The 20,418-nt window shown below is 37.6% G+C and overlaps 1 long non-coding RNA gene across 1 annotated transcript in view; it reads left to right on the top strand.

Annotated features, from left to right (window-relative positions):
- The window catches only part of LOC139828636 (uncharacterized), a 153,180-nt gene that overhangs the window by 42,138 nt on the left and 90,624 nt on the right, over nt 1–20,418 (top strand). The window lies entirely within an intron of this gene.

Raw genomic sequence — 20,418 nt, forward strand, 5'->3', positions numbered from 1 at the left:
GAAGGAGCTATGTGAGATTGCTGAGAGTTGCTCCTGGTGAAGATTTGCCTCTGCAGACAGTCCAGCTTTTAAACAGAAATTGAATGTGGTGGTTGGGAAAATGTGCTTTGAATGTGAAACTGACTGAAATGGCATTAAGAGTTTGATTACACAAAAAAGAAAACTATGCGAAGTGACCTCCTTTTGTGCCCTGTCTGCTCTTGGACTTTTTAGTGCTCCTGGTCCTGTAGGTTGAGTGTTTGTGGGCAGTTTATTTGAGGTGCAGACAACACAGCTTTCTGGGGTGGGAATCCTGCTGAACACACACTGCTCATGCAGCAGGTGTCTTGGCAGGGCAGGTGTGCCTGTGTGTTGCTTTGTTTGGTACACGCAACTGTCTCCAAGGCCTGATTGCAATCTTCTTTTTTTTTTTAATTTTGATGATTATATTTTCAAAAGTGGCATCATTCTTGAACTCTTGCCTTTTATTTCTCCTGTAGCTAGATGTGAGAAGAATACTTAAGTTGTAAAGAGAGCAAATGTGATATGAAATTCATCAAGAGGCAATAAACATAAACTTGATAATGTAATTGAATGTGCTTCTGCATTAGGCATTATTTTCTGACTATAACTGCAGTTCAGCTCTGAACCCTTACTCAGTGAGGTCATTAGTGGTGCAGTTAGTGACTGCACTAGGGCCAGCAACAAGTCCTCAAAGGGGGAAAATTAAAACAAATGCCACTGACTCAACAACTAATTGGAGCTTTTGCAAGCTGAAAATTCCAGCAAATTGCTTCTCTGTTGTATCCTTTCAAAAGCTTGAAATTACAACTTTTCTCTCCTCCAATGATGTTATGGTTTTCCATTTGAAAAATTTTGACTTTTCTTCCTTAGCTTTTTAATGGAAGATAAAGTTGCAGGATGTTTTTATGTTACTGATCAAGCTGGGCCTATGCTTTATCTGTGGCTGATCATGAATTTTCAGGGTATAAAATATCATAGATATTTTGTGTGTATGGGTTATCGTTTAACTGCTGTTTTCATCACCCTTTTGTTAAGGCAGTAGATGTGAAATGGTTAGTCTGCAGATTATGTTGTTCAAAGTGTTTGTGATAAAAAATTAACAGTTTAAGCATTGGTTTATGTATAAATATTGACAAGCGACTTGCTAAATTTACATAGAATAATTGTCATGAAATAAAAGGTCCCCAAAACAAATTATTTCTTACAACAGTTCAAATTTAAAGGTTATACAATGGGAACTGGATAACACTTGAATGCATTTTTAAATGCATATATTAAACTCTTCTTATTTTTATAGGGCAGTAATTAACTCCACACAGGTCTCCATGAGGCAAGATGTTGTCTGACATGTATAGGGGTGAAGGCAGAGCTAAACCAGAGGTTTTATGTTAGCAACTGTATGAGGGATGGAACGCATGAGGAAAAAAATGTGAAAATGGTTGGTGAAATATAGGTGGTCTTTTCTGTCATCAGACTTTTCTTCTTTGTAACTCTTCTACAGAAAGAGTTCTCCAACATTAAAGACAAATCTATGGGAGGAAAGGGAGATAGAAGGGACCCTCTGCCACCTCCTGGTGCTCCACTCCCCAGAACCTCACTCAATTTGTTCAGCTTGCAGATGGAGAATCAAATTGGACCAGTGATGAAAATGTGCAGCAACACTGTCCAAAATGAGTGATACAGCTAGGCTACTGTTAATTTATAATGTTATTTTAATTTTAGTTTGTACCTCCAGTAATCTCTGAAATGAATTTTGTCCATAAAAGTAATATATAAACATATCCTTGGAACTCAGAGTGCCCTTCTAGGCCAGGTGCCTGGCAAACTCAAGGAGACCAGTGAAGAAGTTCTGGCTTTGTCCTCTGGTGGCATTGTTTTAACTGCTTGTGAGTATGAGAGTCCTGTTCAACAGCGATACATAGTCTGTGACTGAGGGGAAAAAATATCAGTATCACAAACTGCTTCAAAATAATCCAGCAAAGGAAGTGAAGCAATTCCAGCTCTGGGATGAGTAAACTGGCACTGAAGAGCTTCTCTCTTTGCATTAAAAATGATAAAACAACAAAATGCACATTTTCAGCAGCTTGGAGTTCTAAGGGATTTGAACTACGCTAATCTGTTTTTTCCTTAATGCTAGTTGCAAGGTACTGGGGACCTATGTTCTAATTAAGAAAACATTTAAATCTTCTTTTTGCTTCCAATAGATGAATAATTTTGCTGAGGTCCATAGGGTGGTTTTAAACCTAAACATGCAGAAATCCTGTGCTGGCATCTTTACTCTTCCTGTTTCTTCCAAGCTCACTGAGGCTTATGTTAGAGAATGGGATTAATTCAGTTGCAGAGACTCTGGTCAGGCCCTTTTTGTCACAAGCCGTGCTAGAGAGCTGGTGGCTTTTCTGTGAGTTGCTTAGCAAGTCCTGACAGTGCTGCAAGCAGCCCCAGGCAACAAAAGGGTTTTGGGGTGAGAGAGTAGAGAGGAGTGAGAGCTGAGGGGCTCCTGGATGTGAGCTCACGACTGCCCATCCTGCTGGAGTTCAGTCAGATCTGGGGGTGCTGGGGCAGTTCCAGGGAGTGACAGCTGGGGCTACAGGAAAGGGAAATGAGAGGTAGAGGGAAGAAAATTGGTTCTGGCTGACAGCTCTGCATTCTTACCTGCAGCAAGGCTGTAGGATGGGTTTTTCTTGCCAATCCTTTTTTTTTTTTTTTTTTTTCTGACATGCATCTCACGAAGTGTAAAGGGAAATGCATACAGCAAATGAACAGTGGGAATGAGCCTGTGGTGCTAGCATAATTAATTTTCTTGTCATGTTACATTGACTGAATTGTAAACAACATGACAACCACCTGGTAAATTATTCCATTTCTCTTGCACCTAAGGGAGGTGGAGATAATAATTTTCCTAGCTTGACTTAGTTGCTGCTTCTTCACTGTATAGAGGTGGTGTTAAAGGGCTTATGCAGGTCAGGAATATTGAAGCACGACTATTTTAACACTGGGTGGCACATTCCTTGCTATTTGTAAGTATTTAGATCATGGAATATATCAGTTCCTACTTTGCACCTTCCTGAAATTAGCTAAACTCTTTAATCTGCCTTATAGAAACCACAGACAGAAGACTGCAAACTTAAATCTTATTGCTTATAAGATGATGCTAAATTTTACTCTGAAAGTAATATAGGTGGCAGCTGCTTATGCCTGCATAAAATCCAGAGAAAAGGGGAAGTTTTTGTTTTCAATTTTATTCCTCCTTGTCACTGTAACTCTCTCTTTCAAGTTAGACTGATAATATCACCCACCTGTCTTTTGAAATTTCTAGTTTTAGTACACAAAGATGATTAGGTTTCCAGTTGGATTTACTTCTATATTACAAAAAAAAAAAAAAAAATCCAACCAAATAACAGCCTCCTCCCCAAACAAAACAAAATTAGCACAAAAACAACAACAAAAAATAACAAACCCGTGAAGCAAGAAAGTTCCCACAGGGAAAGCATGAAATACGCCTTTCTTTTGTAGTGGCCTATCCCCAGAGCAGGAACTGTCCCTGCACTAAGAGACAGAGGCTCTTGCATTTAACAGCCAAGTTTGAATAAACACAATGTATTTGCATCCTATTTTATGCTTTGATGTTTCACTCTATTTTCTCGTAGTTTACAATCTCAGTTAAAGAGAATCCATAAATCCTGGACTTTCTGGATTTCTGTCGTAAGGTAGGCAATGGCTTTGTGAATTTCTCAGTACATTTCCCCCCAAGTACAAGTTCACAGAAAAGAAACTTTCTGTGGCAATGGGTGTGTTCTGCCAAAGCTTTTGTCAGAAGGATCTTTTACATTCCAGCACGGAGTTCCTACCTATTCTTCCCTCTTCTCTGTTCCTAAATAGTCTCTATATTGCTCTAATACTTCCAGTTTTCACTTGGTACTTGGAACTCTAGAGCCTTTTCTGCATTGCAGATGAGTGCTGAAGTTTGAGTGCTGTAGAGTAGCTTTTTGTTTTGGTGCAAACAGAAAAGAAATGTCAAAAATTTGCTATGTAGGGGTTTGTTTTTGCAGGAAATTTTAATAATGACAACTGAAGGAAGAATCTTTCTACTAATCTGAGACACTCACTCATCTATTCATCTTATTACATCGGCAGAATTTGCAAGTGGAAGGTCAGGGAAGTGTGTTTGTGTGCAGGATGCTCACAGAAGCGTGTTTGACCAGCCATGGCAATGTTGCGTGTTGCTTACAAAAGTTACAATCACCAGTTATTGAGAGGAAGGCACATAAACCCCTATTATAGCCAGTATTACAATTTTGTGATGACATTAGATTCTTTCTTAACATAGGCACAAGTAAACTACATCCTGTGTCTTGTGAAAGATCTGGAAAATGAACTCTAATCTTGCACCTTGAACTGTGTTTTTTTTCTGCAGCCCACCTCAGGTAACTGCCACTAAAGCCATATTCTGTGCTCTTACAAGTTTCAGTGGAAGAATGGGCATCTGCTTTGCCTTTTGGTGTTCTCACTCTTATATTAGTAGATCTGTGTTAAATTCTCCCTTTTCACAGGTTCAGTTTCACAGTTTATTTCTTTTTGGTTCCTTTCCTGATCTGTATCACAGAGTATAATCATTGCCAATGAAAACAGCATTGAAAAACGTTAAAATACTAAGCTAGTTACAGCAGGAAAGCGAAAAAACAGTCCTGACTTAGCAATGCTCATTCAAAAGATGTTAGTTTATTGGTATATTTGCATGTTCTACAGGGAAGTACATAAAGGAATTAAATGTACAGGTTGTGTTTATAAAGCTGTGAAGTTTAATGACATAAACTTAAAGTGGAGATGTCATAGCAGATGGAACCTTGGAGTAGCTACTGTATGAATGCTTGTATCAGTACCACCAGCTGTCAATATGTTTTTGGATCAGTTTACAGAGTAACTTATCTCCCCAGTCAAGAATAAACAAACCAGGCTAAGAATTTTGCTTTCAGAAAGAAAAAAAAAAAAAAAGCATAGACAAAATTTAACTTTACTAAGTTGAAACAACTTAGTATAGTAACCTTAAATAACTGCAATAATTCAGATTACTTCAACAGATTTTATGCCAGTCTACCTACCTAATATTCAATACAATTGATCTTTCTGCATGAGGTATAATGACTTCTATGGGAACAATTTGATTCATGTGGAAGGCATATAAAACACCACAGACCCACACATACAGAAATCTTAGTAGTCTTCCTGCATCCCTAAGATTGTTTTTGTGTAACCAAAAATCTTTAATTTTGAATTGTTGCATCTATTCGTCAGTACAACTCCCCTTATTCAGATGGTGTCTCTAACGTTGTTTTTCCCCATGTTGTGCTTACTGTCAGCATTTGGCATTAAAACATTAACTATTTGAAGAATTCTTCTGTGAGAAAGTCCATTGGATCAATGAGGCCATTTGTAGTGTGACAGAACATGGAATATTTATGCCTCAAAAAATACAAAAGCTAGTTAGTGTAATGTGGTGTCTCTTAAAAAACTTGGTCCTTTTCATCTTACAGTATGTTCTCTCTGTTATACAACCAGCCTGGTTCTGAATGCATCTGGGGAAACATTGTTGGAAGAAGTTTTTAGTGTAGATGGAAAAGGCATGAATGGTGAAATGCAGTGGGAAAATAGGGGAAAGACAAAACTTTTTTCTTCCCTTCAGGTCAGAGGAAGATTTTGTGTGTTGCAGGAGAGAGAAGATGGTGGCAGTAGTGCTTATGTGTGTGTCTGTATGCATGTGTGTACATCCAAATGTGAAATCAACTTTATCCAAGTCATTGAATCTTGAGTATCTATGTCTTTATATCCAAACTGATGAAATGTGCTTTCATATTATTACTGGGTTATCAAATCACATGTGAAATTAGAATAACAAGCTTATCAAATGCCTTTCTAATATGTGCTGAAGAATAAAAAGCTGCCATCTGGGGAAGGACAACCGACATGCGCGTAGTGTTCTTGAGCTGCTGAAATGGTATTATCCTTGAAATACGTGCTATGGAGTGCCTCAAACACAGCAAAAAATGGTACTTTACCTAATTTTTGACAAAGATCAAAGAACCATAAAGAAGCAGCAGGTTTACAGAGATAATTATGAATGTATTCTTTTTTTATCAACAGGAATCCAAATCAGCAACTTGCATGAGTTATAGTGCATGTATACACATCACAGAACGACACACAAAGATAATATTATAATAGGGATATAAGTGAATTTGCAGTAAATGAAATTAACCAGGTGTCAAAAATAATTGCAAAATCAGAATATTTTATTAGATGCTCCATAACCTACTAGCATGCAACTGAGCAATTGCACTTATAAAAAGAGCAAAGGCAGCTATAAAAATATAAAAGAATATGTGGTAAATGGAAAGAAGGAAACAGGCATTGAAGACTTAAACTAGAGTCTCAAACGTAGACAGTTGATTAGATATGCCAAATGTCATGAGAAGATATACATATGGCCAAAGAGCAAAGGATGATATTGAATCTAAGTATATAGGGAACAAAAAGAATTCCAGCCATTCTTTCAGCCTGTTCTTGAGGTATGTTGATTATTCTTTTTTTTTCTTACCTGGGGCTAAAAAAAAAAAAAAAAAAAGACAATATTTTATCAATACAGGTACTAAAAGTACCGGAATTCACATCTTAGAATGAGCTGGAATTCTGTAAGAAATTCATATCAAAAAGTTTTAAGAGGGCTGCCTGAGAAGCTGTGCAGCCTGCTGGCTATTAATCTGTTCAGCTCATTTCAGAACACTGGAAGAATTGCCTAAAGTGAGGAAAACTAACACTGTGTGTTTGTGTGGTGGCTGGAGGTGGAAAGGAACGATCAGTCATTGATCCCTTGTATAGTTTTTGAATAGCTGATATAGGATTCAATAATAAAGCATTAAAAGAAGGTTATGATAAACGAAGAAATAATTTTATTGCTAAACAACCAGAATGCAGAGTTAGTTTGAAAAATGTCTCTTCTGACTGGGTTACAAGATTAGCTTATGCAGGCAATACAGTTGATATAATTGTTTTTACAGAAAGTATGACCTGATAACAGTCAGCATTTTGACTATGAAATTAGAATGATATAAAATTAACCTGAGAAGGGATTAAAACCTGGATAATTGTCAAGTAGCAATCACTGTCAGGGAGCTGCCTTGGTGGTTCTTGCAGACTGTGGCATTTGGCATTGTTGTTATTTTCAAAGTAGTTAACGGAATGTTAATGCTCCTTGTTCCTGGAGCATCATGTCAAATCCTGGGGCAATAATTCCAGGAGAATCTCAATAGGGAATACTCAGCTAATGGTGGCAGAAGACTAGAGAGGTTTCACAAAATCAAGTATTTTAGTTTAGCAAGTAACTCCTAAACTTTCTCCTAACACTCTTTTTTTTTCTTTCCCTTTCCCCCTCTCACTTTAATAGACAAGATAATGTATCAGTGTAATAATGTGTGGGTTGAGGTTGATTTTCTGCTGCTGGCAGTTTTGAAATCAGGCTTGTGTGTTGATTGGTTGGTGTTGTCTGTCTTTCTGCCTGAAGATTAACATTAAATTTTGTTTGAACATTAACCTGTCTTCAAACCATGCTTCTATATTCAAACTCTCATCTGTGTTACTTGGGAGAGCAAACTATACATTAACAATAACCCCAAAATCAGCGACTCATTTCATCTGAACAAAATAAGGTTCAGAATTACACCTAAAGGTGAGATCCCATAAAGAGTAAGCTGCTAGCTTCTGTCCTTTCGTCAACAAAACATAAAAATGCCCTTTTTTTTTTTGACTTCATAAAGTCAAGTTATTACAATTCTGGTTTGTGCTCTCTTGTTTCTATGGAAACAGTCAGTCTAATTTTAGGGAATACTCTTCACTCCTATCATTCAGTAAAGCTTTACATAAATCTATGTAGTACCAATGGTGTCTGTTGCACTGTCATCAAGGAAACTCAAAATGAGGTTGGAGAAAATGTATGCATCAGATTTGAAGAATGCAAGTGAAACAACAACCACAATAAAACAAACCCCAACCAACCAGGAAAAAAAAGAAAAAGAAAAACAAAGACAAAAATACAAACAAAAAAAACAACCCAGAAATCCAAGCTGTATGAGGAAGCCCTGTATTTGTCTGAAATAGTACTAAAGGAAGAGAGAGCCCAGCAAGAAGTAGATCTTATTCAACTCTGATACATAGTAGACGTCTTCCTTCTGAATATTTAAATTGTAAAATAATTAAAATATCTAGCGTCACGTTCACATATAGCAATCGAGTACGAAGGAAAATTGGGAGAGGGAGAGAGACAGTGCTGTTCAATCTCTAAAGACTAGATAACTTCATCAGTGTTTATTATAAAGATGAAGTTACCCAAATAATATGACTTATGAATCCTCACCTATGAAGGCCATGCTGCTCGTACTAAAACAGCAGTGCTAGTGTTTTGCATATAAGATACTGAGGATTAAGTATAATGGAAAATGTCATCTTGTCTCAACTCTCAAGGGACTATTAGCAATGGAACAGAACCATCTAATCCAGAGTCAAAACCAGAAGCAACATTTCTGCTTCTGCCAAAATTGAAACAGGGACTGCCAGTATCAGGGGCTGTCAGAATTTCCTCAGGAAAATGGTACTTCCAAAGGTTAGGGAGACATGAGAGAGGTTTAAGAATTCTACCTTTAAGAATGGTTGTGTCCCAGGATTTAGATCAAATATTTGTAGACAAATATTTCTGCATGCTTTAGCGGTACTGATGATATGCAGAACATAGCATGGAATGTGCCTATAACCTCAAGTTCTTTGTATTGAGAGCAAAAACTCTGTATTGTTAATCTAAAAGGAACAGATATAATCTGTACAAGATTACATGCAAGGAGATTCTCTCAGTGCCACAGAGTAACAGAGCCAATTAGTTAATCTGGTAATAGTAGCGGGCTAAAGAAATCAGTGTATGCATTTGTGCTTGTTGGTTTTGGTTCATGGCTGAGCCCCAAACAGCTCTCAGCAACCCTGAATGCACTCACATAGGGTGTCTTATCGCAGGCAGAAAACAAATGCTCATCTGTAGCGCTGCATATCTGCATGCAATTATACTAGCAAAACTCCTTCAGTTACTTCTCTAACAACAGTAAATGGCTGTAGAACATGAAATCACAGTGAATGCATTGTTAATTATCGCGTGCTTAACCTAATAGCATTATTGTAGAATTACCTATGTTTATCCTCTCATTCTCTTATTTTTAATTGTATTTGTTTTCTTATTTTTAATTGTATTATGAACTAAAAGGAAATTTAATTAATTGAATGTTTTCAGTTTTGTTTTCTTTTGGCTTTGGCCTTGGCATGTTATTCTAGATGTTTGAACATTTATGAGTTGCAAACATATTACATCATATGGAAAACAGCTTTATAGAACATGCAGATGAGAAAGGATCTTCACAGGAAATGTAATGCTCCTTCGCTTACATTTGCTAATAAGGAATTTGGGATTAACTTTTACAATGCATTTTGGAGAGTTAACATAGATCCCAAAATACATGTATCAAATTATTATTTTCCTTGAATTAATGTGAACACAGTGTCTCATTTAGCTCTACATTCAATAAACAAAGTAGTTTTAAAATGTTCTAGCTAGAGATTAATTACTGTTAACATTTTTTGTGTGAATATGTCGTGTGACCGTCTCCCCCAGTAGAAGCAGACATTTAGTTTTCTAAAGTATAAAATTATCTGAAAATATAAACAATTTAGAACTTCATCTATTCCCTACACTGAATTGGGATTTTGTATGTAACTCTTTTGTGTTGGAAATCATTATAGTAAGACCTGCTGTACTCAGCTTAGAGATCCATCTGGTTTGCACAGAGACATGAAGTAGCATTTATGCCCTGACCATCACAGTATGTTTGGGATTGGAAGGTACCTCGAAAGATCATCCAGTCCAATCCCCCTGCTGGAGCAGGAACGCCTAGGTGAGGTTGCACAAGAAGGTGGCCGGGCGGGCTTTGAATGTCTCCAGGGAAGGAGACTCCACAACCTCCCTGGGCAGCCTGTTCCAGTGCTCTGTCACCCTCACTGAGAAGTAGTTTTTTCTCAAATTTAAGTGGAACCTCTTGTGTTCCAGCTTGATCCCATTACTCCTTGTCCTATCATTGTTTGTCACTGAGAAAAGCCTGTCTCCATTCTCATGGTGCTCACCCTTTATATATTTATAAACATTGATAAGGTCACCCCTCAGTCTCCTCCAAACTAAAGAGCCCCAGCTCCCTCAGCCTTTCTTCATAAGGGAGGTGCTTGACTCCCTTAATCGTCTTTGACACCATGGTAGTGTCTTCACTTCTACATTAAGTTAATTCACAGTGAATTCCTTCTAGAACTCCCAAACAACTGAGGGATTTTAATTAATTTTTAGCAGCTGTCCTGTTTCTAGCTGCATATGTTTGGTGGCCATGAGTCTCTTCTTCCTTTCCGCTCGTGTTCTAGCAAACAAAACTTTTCTGTACATGTCGACCTGTTGCAGTGCTTTAATTCGTAATTTGTGAAATACTGTTTCTGGAAGCAAGAAAAGCTGCCCCCAGAAGAGTACAGTTGGTGCAAGAAAGACACAGAACTGGCAGCAGAACAACCCACTGCTGGGAAAGCATCTGTGCTTTAAAAAGTAGCATGGGGAAGGAAGAGAGAGCTGTGTGCGAGGTAGAAGCTGTAGCTCCTGACTTATACCTCATACAAGGTCAAGATAATAAATTAAAACACTATAAAAGGTTTTAGTTCATCTGTTCAGTTCTATTGTTTTTCCTGTTTTGACAGTATTAGTGGAACTGATTCTTTCTGAGGGCTGCCATAGATGTACTCAGGCTCAGATGCTCAGAGAAGTCTTTAGACCGCATGCTGAAAAGCTGAGCTTGTGTCCTGACCTACCCTGTGTTGCCTTCTGTTGCTCTTCTGACCAGTCTCTTTAAGTCATACCCCTCTCTGAAGTGTATATAACTCTCAGCAAGACATAGCTGGATGTTTGATCAACTCTGGTACCTCTATTCCCTTTGATGTGTCCTGACAACATGCATGGAAGCTGCTTCCTCTAAACCAATCTATACATTTGCTAAAAGAGACAGGGTTGTTTACTTTTTGCCATGGATACAGACAGTGTTTGGTGGGTTACAGCAAGAGAGGACTTAGAACACTTTGCTAGCTCGTGGTTTCCCAAAGACGACCTTGCCAGAGGAAGCTCTGGAGAGAGCCCTGATGTTTCTCTCTTGGCTGTGATTATGCTCTCTAGCACTGTAGTACAGTGCATTGACAGATAATCTTCTTAAGTATACCAGATCATGATGAAAAGTCCAACATGGAGTGTGGCTCCATTTGTGCTGTCAGTTGTATAAGAGAATGGCTAGAGTGGAAACCATTATGGAAAGCAGAAAAGAGCCCTGTGGTTTTTGTCTTTCATACTGAGGTGTTCTATGGAAAGACTATTCCACAGCTTCCACCCACTTTCCTCCAGCTGGTACTTTGGCTTCTGCAAAAACACCAAACAAAATGAACCAGCCCCTGCCCCAACCCCCCCAAACAGAGTGTGGGAATCTCTGCTGAGCTGTTGTTCGTTACAGAATTCTCTGCACATTTTTTTTTTTTTCCTGAAAATATTTAGTGGTGGTAACTTTTAAAATTTATAATGTCCTTAGGTAGGAGATTAATATTTTACATAGCTCTGATAAGTCTTTGATTTTTTTGTTTGTTTGGTGGTGATGTTTGATGAAATGAAGGCTACACAACCCCTGCAGTTACTTGCAGTTCTCTGTCTGCATCGTTTTTCTCTAATAGAACGCCTAGGATGAAAATCAAGTGAGCTACACAAGAAATGTAAATGCTGTGTTGCATGCTTAAAATATTCACTTCTGAAGTACTTTTACAAAATGGAGTAAATAACACAGAAAAAATTATTTTCCTGTCTGTAACAGCAGAATTGTAATTACATTTAATTCTATTATTCACTGATTGATGGGCAACCTTTTCTTTCCCACTCTGCACCTTAGAACTTGTTATGCCTCTTACGAGGACATTAGATTCATTTTCAGAAAATTTGATTTGTTTCAAAATCACTAATTCTACATCTAAACCTAATATATTATTTATTTCTTAAGGAACTCCCCACAGTTTTATTTAGTAGCCTGATTTTGAGAGCAGACTAGAAAGAAAATTGTTGTGACTGACTGGCTGAATTTCTCAGTACGTTGAGAGGAACTTTTGCAAAAATAATGGGTTATTTGTAAGGTGTAGGCATGTGACTGAATATGACAACATCGCAGCAGCAGAACAAGTCACTGATCCTTAGCTGTGATAGTAAATGTAGGTGTAATAAATGACTATATATTTGTTTGCTTTGGTTCTGTATTTTAGGAATATGCAGTATTTAAAATTTCTTCTCTGCGTGGTTAGATATTTGTGGTTACATGTAACAAGCAGAAGTTAACGCATAAGTAAATGAATAATTTAGGTGAAACCTAGCTGTTAATATAATGCTTTAGAGAAGAAAAATTGCTGAAACCTCATGATAACTTAAGTTTTTAGGTTTGTTTTGGCTTTAGTCAATGTGAAGTTGGTGTATGATCAGAACTGAATCCAGATTTTCCTCTTATACGAGCAAGCCAAAATAGCCCTTCAATTTCATTTTAAAACACCACAATTCTTCTATTTTCTTGTCCAACTTGACAATGGAAAAATCCACATTTCCTGCATATTCTTAGCAATAGATAATTTAAAGTAGAATTAGAGGCCGAAACCTACATTGTAAAGGGGTTTTTCCTGTTTGTTTAACAAATGCATGGTTAAATTCAAAGTTATGTGTCATTTATGTATTAAAATACTAGACCATTTTACATTATTTTCCCAATAACTTGTGCTGCAGCTTTTACCATAGTGTGATAAACTTAACAAAAAGAAACATTGTGTACCAAGCTCAAAAAGTGTGAAATGGAATAGTATTAAAGTAGGCAAGAATGCCTGGCATTGAATGGCATCATCCTTGTCTTAGCAGCAGGTTCACAGGTGCTCTTGGCTGCCTTACAGACCTGAGTATTTCTCTGTTAGTTGTAGAAGGTTCTTAGCAAACTCTGTCAAAAATCAGGAAAACTGTTGGCAGAACAAGAATTCTAATGTGTTTGTAATACACCAGATAATCCTGATAGATTTTAGTTGCAATCAAAGAAAAAAAAAAAATTTGTTGTGGAACTATCTGTCTGTTTACTGTGAAGCTCACATCACAGAATATAGGACAGTTAATAAACTTACAGAAATAAGAGATGCAGCAGAAGTCAGGTTTCTTCCTTATGTGGAAAGCCAGATCTCAGCATATCAGGTCTCAATAGCTTGCTATTATTTTCTTCGCAATTCTAACCAGGAATGCAAAAGTGAAAAATTTACAATATCTTTCCAAAGAACAGAATGCTGGGTGATTGTTGTACTCTGTTTGCATTGTCACTAAGCACTCATCATAATGCTCAGGGAGTTCATGGACTGATGCTGAGATGGGACAGACCCACAGCTTCTCCATAGGACTCCCAGCCTTGGTGTCAAACAGGGTGTAAATATATCCAACTCTGACATTTGATGTGGCATAACTGAAGGACTGCAACTCAGGAGATGCCCTGTCTTTTTCTGCTGGGTGGTATGTTTCTGATAAATATTTTAAGGTAATTTTATTATACCTGAGTGTGAGCTGGTATTTGCAAGCCTGAAGTACTGCTGTATCTGTTCTTCCCTTGCCTGGTACATACTCAGCTAAATAAAACATGCAAGATATTAGTAATATGCCATTATGATTTGAAAGGCCCTCCTCTAAGTAAAATGTGGTGTCAGGTGACATATTCCAAGTTATCAATTGTCTGTCCCTTAAAACAAAATATTTTAATATGTGTATTCTTGTCTTTGCAGGTAAATGAACACCTGCTTTTTATTTTTTCTTCAGTAATGTAGCTATTCTGTAAAAAATGAATAGAATAGCACATGAAAAACAAAGGCAGCCATAGTAACTGTGGTGTCCCTGATAGCTAATTTCCGAGCAAGAGATGTTTTTAGCTAGAAGGTTCGGCATTCATCTTTCACCACGGTTGTCCTTTGCTACAGGGAGGTTTTGCATATGTTGTGTGGAAAGCTGACATGTAGAGGCCAGCTTCTGCATTGCCTTTCAGCTATCTTCTTAGTCTGTGGAGAAAACAGATGCATTTTTAACCCTTTTCAACTATTAATTTCAAAGTGACAGCGTGTATTATGTAGGTGAAAGGGAGGACAAAGCCTTTACATATTTATTGTACTTATCTTTCTTGGGTCTTGTTTTTTTTTTTTTTTTAATAACTGATAAGGCTGCTTTATGAGTCGAGTTTCATTTGGACAAGGGAAAAACTCAACTTCAGTGATGTTACCATCATGAAAAATGGATTGGGGTTTCAGAATGAAACGTGATGTGAAGGAAAAGGGGAAAAATTCTTTTTACCAGATTCCCTTTATGAAAGATACATTTGCTTGAAAGAAAGATTCTTATCAGGGAAGTATATGTGATGTTTTCCCAAAGAAATCACAAGTGATGTCTCTAGAGAAAAGTGCTATGTAGTGATAGTTTACAAAAACAACAACTGAAGTAAGACTTAGTGTATGACAAGGCTGGGACCAACAGAGAAGTTTTAGGTTCTGGTTTGAGGATGTGTGTATGTTTACATGCATGTATTTTTAAGAAAGACAAACATTAGTGGATTTTAAAGTATGCATTCACATTTCTATTTGGTTACAACTGAAAAGAAGAATAAGACTAGCCCAGGATCCTATAGAATTCATTAAATTAGTGTTAAGCTGCTTTTCACAAATCATGGCCTTTATTAATTTCTATTTGTACAGCTACAAGCAACTGAAATACGCAAAAACTGTTATTTCTGTTCATGCATTCCTTTTGATTCAATGCAAGAATATATATGTATGTTTCCATAGGTAAAGAAAATATTTGCTTGCTAACAGAGTAGCAGAATCTTGTCTGGTGCAAGATGAACAAATTTCACTATTTTCTATTGCTAGCATCTTGAGACACAGAAACATGTAAATTGTAGTTTTTGTATATGTATCATCTTTTTAGATACCTCATATGTTTGCCAGAACAGGGATGAGATTGGAAAAGTTCAATAATTTTAAAATACTGTATCTTAAATAATTATTTTCTCCAAAGAGTCAAAACCACAAAATGTTTCAAGGGAAGAGCTTTCCAGAAGAAAGCCAGCTGCATTCCTATTTGTTGGATGAGAGTGAGGACAAATGATGTAGCACTGACTCTATGAATTTATGGAGGAGGAAAAGCAGAAAGTCTCTCTAATATATTTTCTGAAAGCTGGAGAAAGGCCAAGTGCTTCTGGTGATGAGGAAAAGGCCCTAAGCCTTCCCAACTGGGACAAAGAGAAAAGTGTGAGCTTGTCACTGGTTGGTAATAAATAAAGGAAAAGATAGGAGAAGGACCCATTCTTTACCAAATGTGTATGTGGGTGAAGGTGAATCCTGCTGTTCATCTTCACAACAGGCCACAGTATATCATTATACTACTTCTCGTCAGCTAGTGGGTTTCATAGATGAAGAACAGATTTATCTCTTTTTCTCTGAAAAGTGTGGTTGAGCAAAGATTTAAACACACACACAAATGTTACTTTTCTTTGCTAATGTAAAAAAAAAAAAAAGAAATAAAAGAAGAGGGACAAAGCAGGACTGTAGGGTCAGTTTGTAAAATCAAATTACTCTCCCTCTGCTTCACTTTCCCCAGTGCTCTGGCACCACAGCTGTCAATAAGTGTTTTCTAAAGTCAGTCTATCAAAACATTTAATATCTGCTGGATCACTGTCAGTGCTGGAATACATCTGTGCAGTGAGATTTAAGAAAAACAATGTGTGTTAGCCCTGCGGAGCTGCAAACTGCAGCCAGCTCACGCATGGGCCCATGCGGGTTGTGCTCCAGCCTGGGGGAAAGTGCTGTTTGCAACTGGGGATGCGAAGAGCAAATGCGCAAAAGGCCCAGCTGAGCTTGCCTGGAGCTGTTTTGGGTGCCCCTGCCAAGGAATGGCTGTGTGCAGCACATGTGGGACTCTGTGGTGCTGGATGAGGTTGGCTGGGCTGCTCAGGACTCTCTTGTGTGATGGCTTGTTCTGCAATTTAGGTTGCAGTGCTGCTGTGCTGGGTTACCTGAGTTAGACTACATGTGTTCTTTTGCACATTTGTGTACATCTCTTGTTCCACATATGTGTGCTTTATTTGTTATTCAAAATAATTGTATGCTGGTGTGTTGTACTTCAAATACAGGTCTGAAATTATAGCCATGCATTTGTTTCCTAGGAGAATCAGTAGATCTTGTTGTCTCAAAATACATGGTTATTTTGTACAAGAGATAAAATGAGCAAAAAGGCACTCTTGTTAATTTGAAAGCTGTATGTAACAGCTGAAGTACAGAAGTCTGTAAGGTTTGTCCATGTAGTAAACTTTTTTGAGAGCCAATAAGAGATTTATCTGTAAAAGAAGTGAATAGGAAACGTAGGGTTTTATCAAAGCAATGTTATTAACGATAATCTTATTTATGGTAACTTTATTATTCTTAACAAGCTTTTATTAACACAGTATTTAAGTGAATGTGCACATACTAGTTTTGAACTTCTGTTGCCCATTTTGCATGTTCTGTAGTTGTTTTCCACATGTATGGTTACTGCTTGGGGTAATTTGCCTTAAAATGGACTGAGTAGGTAACTGGAGTTCATGCAAGAGAGGTGCAGTCTGCAAAGAGCACTTGGATGCTTTGTTTTCTCTCCTCCTGTTCCTTCTGGTGCAGTATAGGGGCCCTGTGTTCTGTCACAGAGCACTTTTTTTTAATTTATAAGCCCTACATAGGTATCAGAAGGACATAAGAATTGCCCTAATTGCTCATCAGTTGTGTCTTGGAAGAATTTAATATCTTGCTGCAAATGTCAGCATTTGGAAAAAAAAGAAAGCTTTTGTTTTCCTTCTCTTTTTTCCTTTTTTATTTTTCCTGTTTTTCTTTACATATTTCAAACATTCACCCTTCATTTTGTCAGTTAAAGCTCTCTCTGGTGGAGAAATCATCAGTGTGTGTCCATGTTAAATGAAGATTAGAATTTTGCAGTTGACTGAACATGAGAGCAAATTCACTATTCATATTAATTAGCTATAATTTTCCTGAGTTAATTTCAGAGAAATTAATCCTAAACCTACACAATAAGATGCATGTCTCTAAATCTCCACACAATTGTACTGATAAATATTTTAGAAGGAAAATCTTTAAAGATGTTTAGCATAACACTAACACATTTCTTGAATGCATAATAGAAAAAGAGATAAATTCCAAGTATGTCTATGAGTTAGGTTGATCAGAGTCATTGCACAGAGTTCAGGAAAAAAATAAGAATTCTAAGCTTTGAATAATCCATTGTTCTCTTAATTCTGCTCCATTTGAAGTCAGTGACTCTAATGGAGCTGCCAGTGCAATGAGGGGTGGTTGAATCAAGCCTGTCTCCTGGCAGCTCGAGCTGGGAAAGCGAAATGGTGTGCATAAACCAAGTTAGAACTCAGAAGTTCATTCTTTGCCAGTTTTTTCAGATTCTGTGATCTACCACTTCAGTAGTGGAAGAGAGAGATCTTTTCTAAAGGGCAGCAGAGTATACTTTAGTTAATGGGCAAAAAATGTAATGGCACACATTGTCAAAGTCAGATATCATAGCTGAAGTACTCTGTGCCTGCTGATGTGGAATGTGAGAAATGGAGAGTTTCAGAGCGAGAGGAAAGCTAACACAGATGTGTAAAGACTGCTCTTGCAGTGTTGGTTGGTGTATTTGCCATGAGGAAAACTGACTGTTCTGGGCTTTATGTTAGAATATGGTCTCCTTACCAGTTGCGATGAGAGACCTACATGTTTAGCCTGAGCTCGGAGTTAATGTGTGAATATACCCATTTTATGAAATACTGTTCCTTGCTTCAGGCTCTGATACTTTAGTTCTTCTTGCTGTTCTCCATTGCTATTTAATACTCTCATTGCTGGCTACCAACCAAAGAGAAGCAGCCATCCAAACGGGCTGTGCTGGTGGAGACTTTGGCTGTTTCTTTGCCTTCACTTCTAACACCTTTTTGTTGCTTCGATTTCTCACTGTTTCTTTATCTCAGATTATTAAGAGTGATCAGGAACTCCAGACTATCGGTGATGGATTCCTTTAGTTTTAGAGAGAAATATATCTGGGAAAACAAACAAATCCCACAAAACAAACAAAATAACCTGTACATATGTTTATGGCTAGCTCCTCTTGATTGTAACATTAAAGAACATTCAAAGCCATTGCAATAAAAGACTAAGAATTACAATTACCCTGCAGTTTTCTGCACTTCTGGTACTAAACCAGTACTCTGTATCTACATAAATCAGCCAGTTACTAAAAGCCCTAGTAGAAAGGGACTGATGGAGCTCTAGAACAGAGGTGTATTAGGGCACCACTGTTTTCCTGTTTATTTTTGCACAATCACAAAAGAATAGACATTTTAGATAGTCAAAGAACACATGTCATTGATTCACCTTTCTTTTTTTCTTTTCCCCCATATTTTTGACTTGCTTTTCTTTTGCTGCCAGGTCAATTACAGGAGTTATTATTGAATGTTGCTCTTCTCTCCAGTAGAGGTTATCCCTTATTTGAAACAAAAGTCTTGTACTTCCATGTGACTGTGGCAGAATCCCTGTGCATCTGTGCATGCCTTTTGGGGTTTGTTGTTGCTGTTTTGACCATTAGTTTTTTTATATTCTGACTCATAAATCACTGAAGGGGTAAGAGACAAATGTGTTGTTACTGTTATCCTTAAATAGTGCAACATGAATTGGTCTTTTGGATAATGCAAATATATGTATTCCCTGGGAACTGTTCGGCTCTTCGTGAAGACTTGGTCATTTCCCATTTAAAAGACATTGTTTCTGTGCTTTGGACCTGTGTTCTGGTGGCCTGAATCATGTTTCTTCACTGATACCTCCTTGTTTTGGCTAGGGGATTGAGTAATACTGTCATCCCAGTTAGCTGGGGAAGAAGCTTAGGTCTGATATTCAGCTTTTGACACCTGATCAGATAAATCCGTTCAGAACAACTGAGATTCTGCCTGCTGGGCTAGGGCTGCAGGAGCTGTTGCTATTTTAAGATGATGCACAGTACATTTAGCATACTGATGGCAGCACTGCAACTGGCAGTAAGTCAAGTGATCTTTTCTAGGAGAGGTGGTTTCAGGTGTCTGGAACCAGCACACCCTTACATTATTTTTAGCTTTTAATGCATGTAAAATGATAGTGAAAAATTATACTAACGTTGTAAACTTAAGTAGATCACAGGGATCCCTTCTTTGTGTGTATGAGCTAAACACTAATTCCGTAATGGTATTAATCTTCCGAAGCAGCAGCAAGCAGGTCTGGTGTCCAGGATGTGTTGGCATCTAGTATCTGCTGTAAGAGGCTAACAAAGCAGTGTTAATCTGTGCCAGTTTTTCCATGCATGCTTTGCTTCTCTACCATATTAGCAGAGTTATTAGGCACATACATTGATGCTTTTAGCTAACACTGTGTACACTCTATGGGGAAAATAACAATAATTAAAAAATACTTCTATGATTTAATTTTCTTGGGTTTTGCTTTAATTTTTTCTTTTCTTGATGGAGTACGAGAGTGTTACAACATACTATCCAATGTCCTGAACAAACAGATTGAGTTTGTTAATGAACATGCATAGGACCAACAGATTATTCTAGTATTAATTAGACCTCTGTTTCCTGATGTTAATTGCAGGGTCAAATCAGGCAACTCAGTTGCCTGACACTCTGATTTGTAGGAGGTTTGCAGGATTTAGGGCAACCTAGATTTAAGCAGCTGAGTGACAATACCTGTAGTTGCAGATAGCTCTGGCCAAAAGAGGTAATCATTGTATAGAAAAAATGAGCATGAACAAAAAAACCCTCCCATCATCAACTTTCAAAGTTGTTCCTCTATTGAAGGGGAGGATATGGTTTGCAACTTTGATCTACTTCTCAATTTCTTGAAAAGAGAACCCTAAGAACGAGCAGTTACAGTAGGACAGGAGAAGGGCACAAAGAAACCCAGGCATTGTTGGACAGAATAATTAAGACTCAAATTTGTCTTCATACAAGAGTAGTTACAGAAAAGTTATTTGGTCTGATGCACTCTCTGAAGGCAGAACTGTCATATATCAAAGACAAACTTGCACAACCTTCGCAAATCTTGCTGGTTGGCTGGCATGTAAATTTTTTGTTATTTGTGTCTGCTTTGGAAGAAAAAATTATTAATATATCTATAGGTGGGAAACCATCATTCCATGAATCTCTTGTCACGTACTGTCTGTGA

This window comes from Patagioenas fasciata, chromosome 9 (genome assembly GCF_037038585.1).
Source record: "Patagioenas fasciata isolate bPatFas1 chromosome 9, bPatFas1.hap1, whole genome shotgun sequence".
In the NCBI taxonomy this organism is placed as follows: Eukaryota; Metazoa; Chordata; class Aves; order Columbiformes; family Columbidae; genus Patagioenas; species Patagioenas fasciata.